This window comes from Cydia fagiglandana, chromosome 1 (genome assembly GCF_963556715.1).
Source record: "Cydia fagiglandana chromosome 1, ilCydFagi1.1, whole genome shotgun sequence".
Lineage (NCBI taxonomy): Eukaryota > Metazoa > Arthropoda > Insecta > Lepidoptera > Tortricidae > Cydia > Cydia fagiglandana.
Genome location: NC_085932.1, coordinates 20221912 through 20232443, shown reverse-complemented (window position 1 = coordinate 20232443; position 10532 = coordinate 20221912). Strand labels below are relative to the sequence as shown.

The window sequence follows — 10532 nt, the reverse complement described above, 5'->3', positions numbered from 1 at the left end:
ACGATTGTAATCTAATCTCAATAAGTCTGTTATCACATTGTTAAAATAATACCTTTCTATGTAATAAAGTAACACATTGCTGAAAACTTATCACCGATAGTGTCATGATTCATGATGTGTTCCTATAATTAACGATTTTTACGCACTTCTATGCCAACATGAAAAACCAATTAAACTTTTAAGAGTATCGCCTTTAACGCAATTGGCCCGCAGGTTTGCGCGGAGGCGTCCGGGCGCTGCGATTGGTCGACGGTTTCCCTAAGTAGAGGAGTTTTCGCGGGCTTTCCATCAGTTGCCGGTAAAGTTTCCCGCGCGTAGCTGCCAGCTGCGATCTGCGAGTCACAAAAGTTATGACGAGTGCTTGATTCCAGCGAAGCAGTTTGTTCACGGTAAGTTTTTACTAATTAAATACTTAACTATTAAAATATGCTGCGTTTTCTATTAGAAGTATTAGAACAAATTAAATTATATTCAGAAAATATTTTAATTTGTTTTTATTTCAAGTAGAAACACTACTATATAAATTATAAACTGAAATAAATGTCGTATACTCAGAAAAAGTGACCAAGGCCTCCAGTGCCCCAGGCTGAAATCGAATCAGCGTCGTGGTGAAGAACGCAGTTGAATATTGCATTAAAATGAACTAAAATTTAATGCTAAAATACTATGAAATAATTTCCTGATAGTAGATTTAATACCTATACTTATCATTCATTAACGGATTAGCCGTAATGTTCAATGTTTTATAAAAAAAATCGCATGTATACCTGAACAACAGACACCAAAGTTTTAATAAGTGACCAAATTCGTTGGATTATTATTACATAAGGTTTAGTACACATTATTTAAATATTAATTACATAAGTAATGGCTACTAAAACTGAATTATTTTAATAACACTACTATTAAACAACTGACTGATCTGTTCATTTAAGTTATGTACCTAGGGCAGGAATTACTTATAAAGTGTATATATAGTTGATATTTTTTCTAAATCAGTAGTTAGGAAATAATACACAACTACTTGTAGGTACTCTCTGGTAGGTGCGATTTTGACTGTGTTGTGAAAATATTTTCTTTCGTCACAAATCACTATTTTATATATGTACCTACCTACTCCTCTTAGGAATATTATATTCTCTCACATACATGGCTCAAGGGCTCATGTTAATTGCATTGGATAGCAATTATTCAGTTCAACCATAAGTGACATTTAAAAACCACACAACTAAGAAAGTTTATAATTTGAAAACCAGTTTAGAATTGGCAATTGTTGCCCAAGAAAACAGTTAAGAGCCCTTCAACGTGCACACTAGCGCCACAGATAAATAATAGTGATAATTTAAATTTAACGAAAGATATTGAAAAAAGGGGGCCGCTACGTACTGTATTGTGTATTTAAGTACCTTTTGAATACATCAGACTAGTTTTTATGTTGCTGGATTCGTCAATCTATGCGTCCAAAGTTAAAACGGCCGTTTTTGTTTTGAGTTCCTAGATCGACGAAACCAGCAACAAAAAAACTAGTTTGATGTATTCAAAAGGTACTTAAATACACAATACAGTACGTAGCGGCCCCCTTTTTTCAATATCTTTCGTTAAATTTAAATAACCACGATTATTTAGCTGTGGCGCTAGTGTTCACGTTGAAGGGCTCTTAACAGAAAACTGAATATCCCGAATGTTAGTTAACCCTTATCTTGGCAAGGCTCAAAATATCTTAAATATAAACATTTTTTTAGTTTTTTGTTACCTATTGAGCATACTAGACTATTAAAAAATAAGGAAAAAAATCCAGGATTTTCCAGTTTCGGAAAATCATATGTATCATATTTGATACAGTGCCAATAACTCGACAAAATAGTTACCTACTTTTTAGAAGAAAAATGTAGATTTTCATAAAAATAAAACGTGTAATGCAACAGAAATGATCATTTATTGCTAATTAAACGCAATCTAAAGCATCAGATGACTAATAAACCTTTAAAAATAAATTATATCTACAAATACCTGATCACATGGGCGGAAAATTTGATCCCGTAAAGTTTCAAAAAAGTCGTCAGCATAAAGTTGAGTAAAATATGAAAGTAAACAAATAAATAACCGTAAAAAAAAATTCTTTTTTTTTTACTTTGTGGGCATTTTTTGCCATACACATATTTTTCCATGCTACGGGCTACGGCGTAGCAATAGTGCTACAGCGTACGAATATATAATTAAATAACATCTAGTACTTAAAAAAATCAAAGTTTAATAACTAAATAATACGACAACTAATATTAAATAATTGAAACATGTTTTGTAACCCCATAAATATAAAGAAAATTAAAAAATCATGTAAAACTATTTTGACGAAAACTTGGCAATGTATTAAATGTAATACAATCCTTTCGATATGTACATTTCTGAGTTCTTAGCAATGTATCAAATATAACACATAACAGTTTCATGTAAGGTTCTGTGTATTAAATGTTTTTAAATTCGAACGCATTGTAAATATGTACGCACTAAGAAATAGTAAATACATCAAAATTTAGATTATGGAAAAATATATACTAATCTAAGAAATAAATGCAAAACTTCCAGTACTAACTGAAATCTATTGTTTCCGCAGCGCCATGTTGATTATTACTAATTAATTTACAATGACACTCGTGTCCATTATTTTTTTCTATAAGTAAGGAGGGTAGCTCGACATATTGAAGGCGGAATTATTTTGTTAGGTAATAAACTGAACCTGCTAGATTTTTTAAAGTTCCATGTATCACGGGTGTTACGATGCCAAGATAAGGGTTTATCGGTGGGGCAGTAGTCTTCGTACAATGTATGTACGAAGCAAAATTGCATGGACACAGTATTAATTAATTTATTCAAATTACTGCTGGATGTACTTCGATGTTCCCTGTACCGATCATTTGTAAGAAAATACTACATAGCTATATCTCTTTTTGTGTTTTTTAATTTTGTAGGAAAACAGTTAAAGTTTTCAGGTTAATTAATTATATTAGGTTTAAGATTCTTTATTCTCACAAAAAATTTGACAATTCACTTATATGAGAACTTAAAACTACACAAATACATTTATTTTGCATGAAATTAGCGAAATAACTAATAACATGGAGGGTATTTAAACATACAGTAAAATAACATCTGCCGATACACAAAACAAGGTGATTCAAAAACCCTAAATGAAAAATCACTACCTACCTATATGGATAGTTGGATATAACTCGATAAATTAACTTTCTTATGTTATTAATAACTGTATATTTAATAATAAAGTCTAAAATTAAATGTCTATAAATTGGAAACTTTTATGAGGGTATACCATCATGTCAAATCGGAATACCGGTGTCTGTCAGTCTGTCATTAATAATCCCTCAACACTGAACAGCCGTAAACATCTCAAACTTGAAAACTTGCCCAATTGTTTTCTAACAATTAGAGAAAGTTGGCATTTGTTATTGACATTAATCATTAAGATGTAGGTAAGTTCTCCGCACGGTCTCTTCGCATCCTAACAATGAGATACGTCAAATACTACCCTTTTTTTAAATACTTGTCGTTAAATTTAAATAATCACGATTATTTAGCAGTGGCGCTAGTGTGCACGTGAATGGGCACTTAATGTTGAATTTTGTAACAAAATCTAGCTAAATACCGCTTAGTAGTGTTGTCCGATTTTAATACTTGTTTATGAAGTAGATTGTCCTAAGACATTACAGTACGGGATTTTGAAAAAAACCATATGAAATTAGATTTCAGGTACTCTTTAATAAAAATAAATCACATGACAACAGTATGCTAGTGTAGACACGCTGCTTCGATTTTTTTTCTAATACCTATTCAACTTTTTGTGTATTATTATAACTGAAGAACCATTAGCTTTCCCGTTTTAGCGACCAGACCCCAATAACTTTAACCCTCTAGTGAACAATGGCACCCAACATATATTATTAGTCTTCAAACGTGAAACAAAAAGGCAATCTACCTGTAATATTGTCATAGAAAGAAAAGGCTTCTGTGAACTCCTCAATTCGGGGTATTTTCTGAAACACGAGACACGGACATGACATGAAACATTGTTAAATGTTTCCTGCTCATTAACCATAAACAATATGTGTTGTCACGCGAAGATGAAAGTTATTCTTTATGCAGAAAGAATAAAGTTTATTCAGAGAATACCTAATAAAATACCGTACAAGCCAATATTGGCTTTGGAAATGTAAAATAACCATAAGCAGAATTTATTCAGATGGTAATATTATGAAAATTCTTTTCCTGTGCGTCAGTTATCTAAAAACTTTTGCGTTCAAAAAGGGAATCACATAAAACTTGAACTTGGAGATATTTATTTAACTTTATAACTTTATCTTCAGCGTTAAAAACAAAGTCTGATAATAATGTACCTTTTTTATTATCATAAATATCATAATAGTGTCAAAAAAGCAAACGGGCCTTATGATATGTTGTGAGGGGGGTTTGCGTTTTGTCAACTGCCGATTCGAACTTTAAGTTACGTCAATTAATAGATCTAGAAACGATATGGATTAAATGTTTCAGTGTCAAAAGTGACATTTTTGTTTGAAGTAACGTCACATTTGACACTGACACATCTAATCCATATCGTTTTTATTATAATTTGGATTACATTACGGTGTGTTCGCATTTCCATTTTCAAGGTGTAGCATTGCTACGAAATGCTACGTCGTAGCCCGTAGCTAGATCACAAACGAAACAACATTGCGATAACTGCACGCGCATATTTTATGCTGTATTACAAGGATAATATTATGGAGACCTAGAATGGATTGCAGATTTTTTATTAATCTGCTGTAAATTCGATTAGATGGCATATTATTACGCTTGTGGCATTGTACTCGTACCAAAATATAAGGTAAAGGCACCTATTACCGTGGTAGTTAAGGAACTTTTCAAAAGAGATCCAAAAATTAAGGGTATCAATGCTGTCTAACAGCCAGGAATATTTTTTTTACATCAGAGCATTTAATGAACTTTCCGTTTCACACGTTTTTCGATTCATTTTGGCTTGTTATATGTATTAAAATATTTTTTGAAGCCAAAATGACCCAATCTTCTATTACCGTGGCAAGGGACAGGCTGTGATTCTATTATCGCGAATTGAGCTTCCATTACCGAGGGTACAATTGGCATGATTTTTCTGCACTCGTTAATAGAAACCAAACTCAAAATTCGAAACCTAATACCGAGGGTTAAAACAATAATAATGACGTGGGTTCTGTATATTATGTTTTTGCCATTAAGTTTAATAATGACACAAAAATAAAAAATAAAACTATAGGAGTATGTTTAAAAATACCAAAAATACAATACCAAATAGTCACTCGGTAATAGATAACTCTTTAAGAGCCTATTACCGACCCATTCGATATTTGTCTGGGTCGGTAATAGATTTCTATATATTCTATCACCGAGGGTAATCCGATCATACCATCGGTAATAGGCTTAATTTGGAGTTTGATTAAACCTAATTCCGACCCATAAAAAGAATAAAACACAGATGGTTCTTCAAATAAAATCAAACACGTATATTACAAGCTTCTTTTAAAGAGAAAATCACATAGCCGGCAAGTAAATTTTAGGTTTTATCTCATAATAAAAAAAAGTTGACAGATTAAGGGTTCCCATAGAAACAAGGAAATCGGTGCTGAAGTTTTTGTTAAAAATTAAGGGTTAGTTGAATACTTTCCATACCACGGAAATAGCTCTTTAATAGCGTGAATAGATCAAGATTGGAATAAATAAAAGAAATTATAAAACTAATAATTTGTACCAAAACTAAAGAGTAAATAACAAAACTACCACTTTTTCTATTACCGTGGCATACCACGGAATTACTTACCACAGAAGTAATTGGCGCCTATCACCGCTGTATTTTATTTTCCATTTTAAACGTATTTCCCGGTCAAAAACTAAGTTAAAACTAATTCAAAATCGTGTAGAAAACAATACACAACCTCATAAAAGACATTGCACTAGTTTATTTGCCATAACTATTACGTAAAACACTAAGTAAGATTGGAGTGCACTTAACTGTGGCGTCACGCGTCTGTATGGAATAACCGGCTCTTGCGCCGCCGTCGCACAAACTGACGAATCGCGAGTTTTTTGTTACCCTCACACAAATGCACACTAATGGGCACGATATACCAATGAATGAGCTTGTTTTGTGTATACTTTATTTCTTAGGGAATAAATCTGTTTGCTTGCAAAATGCGTATTTGTAAACACCGCGGTGTTAGACGTCGATTTTGATACCCGCGTTAATAGCCGCCGTTACCTTAAGTGCTAGCGAGTTGCTCTGAGAATAATACTCTATTAACATCAAATACTTAGATGATATTTTTTTTAAATGTTAATGCTAGTTTTTTCTAATTTAAAAAACCGCAATCGATGAATGAACGATCAAACAAACGAAATACTAGTTTAGACTTCTTGGTGCGTGTAAGATGCACTGCGAAATGTTATAGTCCGGTGGCCGGCTGCATGAAACAAACCTCATCAAAAAATAGAATATACCTACCCTGTAGAGGTACCTGACATTTAGTAGCTTCCAACGCACTTGGTCGGCCTAGGCTTAACCTGGCACATTTTGTACAAATGGCAAAAACGTTGGACAAAAATTCATCAAAAAAAACCTCATCGAAAAATAGAATGAAACTTGTATGGTAGGATACCTGACCTTGAGGACAGTAAAAAAAAAGTGGTCGGCCTCACCTTAGCCTGGCAGTTTTTGCAGTCCGACCAGATTTATTGGGTCACGTGAGAGCTGCAATTTACCTCATCGAAAAATAGAATGAAACAAACGGATTATAATAGCTAAAATAAGCCTGTTGACGTATGTCTTGGTCGGCCTCACCTTAACCTGGCAGTTTTTGCAGTCCGACCAAATTTATAAAAAAATCATATAAATTTTTTTATCGAAAAATCGTATGAAACTTGAATGGTACGATAGCTGCCTTTGAGGACAGTAAAAAAAAAGTGGTCGGCCAAATCCTGTGTTGGCAGGTTCCTGTGTCCGACCAATTTTGTGGTACCGCGTAAGAGCTACAATTTACCTCATCGAAAAATAGAATGAAACAAACGGATTATAATAGCTAAAATAAGCCTGTTGACGTATGTCTTGGTCGGCCTCACCTTAACCTGGCAGTTTTTGCAGTCCGACCACATTTATAAAAAAAATCATCAAAAATTTTTTATCGAAAAATCGTATGAAACTTGTATGGTACGATAGCTGCCTTTGAGGACAGTAAAAAAAAAAGTGGTCGGCCAAATCCTGTGTTGGCAGGTTCCTGTGTGCGACCAATTTTGTGGTACCACGTAAGAGCTACAATTTACCTCATCGAAAAATAGAATGAAACAAACGGATTATAATAGCTAAAATAAGCCTGTTGACGTATGTCTTGGTCGGCCTCACCTTAACCTGGCAGTTTTTGCAGTCCGACCAAATTTATAAAAAAAATCATCAAAAAATTTTTATCGAAAAATCGTATGAAACTTGTATGGTACGATAGCTGCCTTTGAGGACAGTAAAAAAAAAAGTGGTCGGCCAAATCCTGTGTTGGCAGGTTCCTGTGTGCGACCAATTTTGTGGTACCACGTAAGAGCTACAATTTACCTCATCGAAAAATAGAATGAAACAAACGGATTATAATAGCTAAAATAAGCCTGTTGACGTATGTCTTGGTCGGCCTCACCTTAACCTGGCAGTTTTTGCAGTCCGACCAAATTTATAAAAAAAATCATCAAAAAATTTTTATCGAAAAATCGTATGAAACTTGTATAGTACGATAGCTGCCTTTGAGGACAGTAAAAAAAAAGTGGTCGGCCAAATCCTGTGTTGGCAGGTTCCTGTGTGCGACCAATTTTGTGGTACCACGTAAGAGCTACAATTTACCTCATCGAAAAATAGAATGAAACAAACGGATTATAATAGCTAAAATAAGCCTGTTGACGTATGTCTTGGTCGGCCTCACCTTAACCTGGCAGTTTTTGCAGTCCGACCAAATTTATAAAAAAATCATCAAATTTTTTTTATCGAAAAATCGTTTGAAACTTGTATGGTACAATAGCTGCCTTTTAGGACAGTAAAAAAAAGTGGTCGGCCAAATCCTGTGGTGGCAGGTTCCTGTGTCCGACCAATTTTGTGGTACCACGTGAGAGCTACAATTTACCTCATCGAAAAATAGAATGAAACAAACGGATTATAATAGCTAAAATAAACCTGTTGACGTATGGCTTGGTCGGCCTCACCGTAGCCTGGCAGTTTTTGCAGTCCGACCAAATTTGTGGTACCACGTTACAGCTACAATTTACCTCATCTAAAATAGGATGAAAAAAAAAACGGATTACAATAGCTAAAATAAACCTGTTGACGTATGGCTTATTACGGACGGCTTTCATAAATTCAATGTGGCAGTGTGCGGCAGAATCCACTTGCATCAAATTTGATACAACACATTGTGGCTGCTGGCAAGAGATGAAATGTATAAGATCAAATGGTTTGAAGGACACATAACGCCTTTGCGAGTCGAAGAAATAACAATAGATAAGTCGGAGTCTGGGGAAAGTTCGTCAGACTTCGACTCCGAAGATGATTATGATTAACAGTAATTATTAACAATAAAAGGGTTATACCCACTAGTTACCACCAAGTCCTTATCAGTGGTAACTACTGGGAATTATTTTCCTACCTCTTACCACAGGTAACTACTGGGAAAAAAAATCCTAGTAGTTACCACCAACTTGGTTTGGTGGTACCTACTGGGAATTTTTATGGGTTTATTTTGCTATTATAATCCGTTTTTTATTCATCCTATTTTACGATGAGTCAAATTGTAGCTGTCACGTGGTACCACAAATTTGGTCGGACTGCAGAAACCGACAGGTTAAGGTGAGGCCGCTCAAGACATACGTCAACAGGTTTATTTTAGCTATTATAATCCGTTTTTTTCGTCCTATTTTTCGATGAGGTAAATTATAGCTGTCACGTGGTACCACAAATTTGGTTGGACTGCAAAAACTGCCAGGCTACGGTGAGGCCGACCAAGCCATACGTCAACAGGTTTATTTTAGCTATTATAATCTATTTGTTTCATTCTATTTTTCGATGAGGTAAATTGTAGCTGTCACGTGGTACCACAAATTTGGTCGGACTGCAAAAACTGCCAGGCTAAGGGGAGGCCGACCAAGCCATACATCAACAGGTTTATCTTAGCTATTATAATCTGTTTGTTTCATTCTATTTTTCCATGAGGTAAATTGTAGCTGTCACGTGGTACCACGAATTTGGTTGGACTGCAAAAACTGCCAGGCTAAGGTGAGGCCGGCCAAGCCATACGTCAACAGGTTTATTTTAGCTATTGTAATCCGTTTTTTTTCATCCTATTTTAGATGAGGTAAATTGTAGCTGTCACGTGGTACCACAAATTTGGTCGGACTGCAAAAACTGCCAGGCTACGGTGAGCCCGACTAAGCCATACGTCAACAGGGTTATTTTAGCTATTATAATCCATTTGTTTCATTCTATTTTTCGATGAGGTAAATTGTAGCTCTCACGTGGTTCCACAAAATTGGTCGGACACAGGAACCTGCCAACACAGGATTTGGCCGACCACTTTTTTTTTACTGTCCTCAAAGGCAGCTATCGTACCATACAAGTTTCATACGATTTTTCGATAAAAAAAATTTGATGATTTTTTTATAATTTTGGTCGGACTGCAAAAACTGCCAGGTTAAGGTGAGGCCGACCAAGACATTCGTCAACAGGCTTATTTTAGCTACTATAATCCGTTGGTTTCATTCTATTTTTCGATGAGGTAAATTGTAGCTCTCACGTGGTACCACAAAATTGGTCGGACACAGGAACCTGCCAACACAGGATTTGGCCGACCACTTTTTTTTTTACTGTCCTCAAAGGCAGCTATCGTACCATACAAGTTTCATACGATTTTTCGATAAAATTTTTTTGATGATTTTTGTATAAATTTGGTCGGACTGCAAAAACTGCCAGGTTAAGGTGAGGTCGACCAAGACATACGTCAACAGGCTTATTTTAGCTATTATAATCCGTTTGTTTCATTCTATTTTTCGATGAGGTAAATTGTAGCTCTCACGTGACCCAATAAATCTGGTCGGACTGCAAAAACTGCCAGGCTAAGGTGAGGCCGACCACTTTTTTTTTTACTGTCCTCAAGGTCAGGTATCCTACCATACAAGTTTCATTCTATTTTTCGATGAGGTTTTTTTTGATGAATTTTTGTCCAACGTTTTTGCCATTTGTACACAATGTGCCAGGTTAAGCCTAGGCCGACCAAGTGCGTTGGAAGCTACTAAATGTCAGGTACCTCTACAGTAGGGTTGCCATACGTCCCGGTACGCCGGGACATGTCCTGGTTTGAAGCATGATGTCCCGGTGTCCCGGCCCATAAGCAAATTGTCCCGGTTTATAAATCATAGTTATTTAGTAGGGGGCATTGAGACAGACAGAC

At 35.2% G+C, this 10532-nt stretch overlaps 1 protein-coding gene across 1 annotated transcript in view; it reads left to right on the top strand.

Annotated features, from left to right (window-relative positions):
* The first annotated feature begins 258 nt into the window (after positions 1 to 258).
* Positions 259 to 10532, top strand: part of LOC134667529 (tachykinins) — a 94868-nt gene continuing 84594 nt past the window's right edge. Inside the window, exon 1 of the mRNA XM_063524953.1 lies at positions 259 to 389. The gene's annotated coding sequence lies outside the window, so the exon portion shown is untranslated. The remainder of the gene's footprint in view (positions 390 to 10532) is intronic.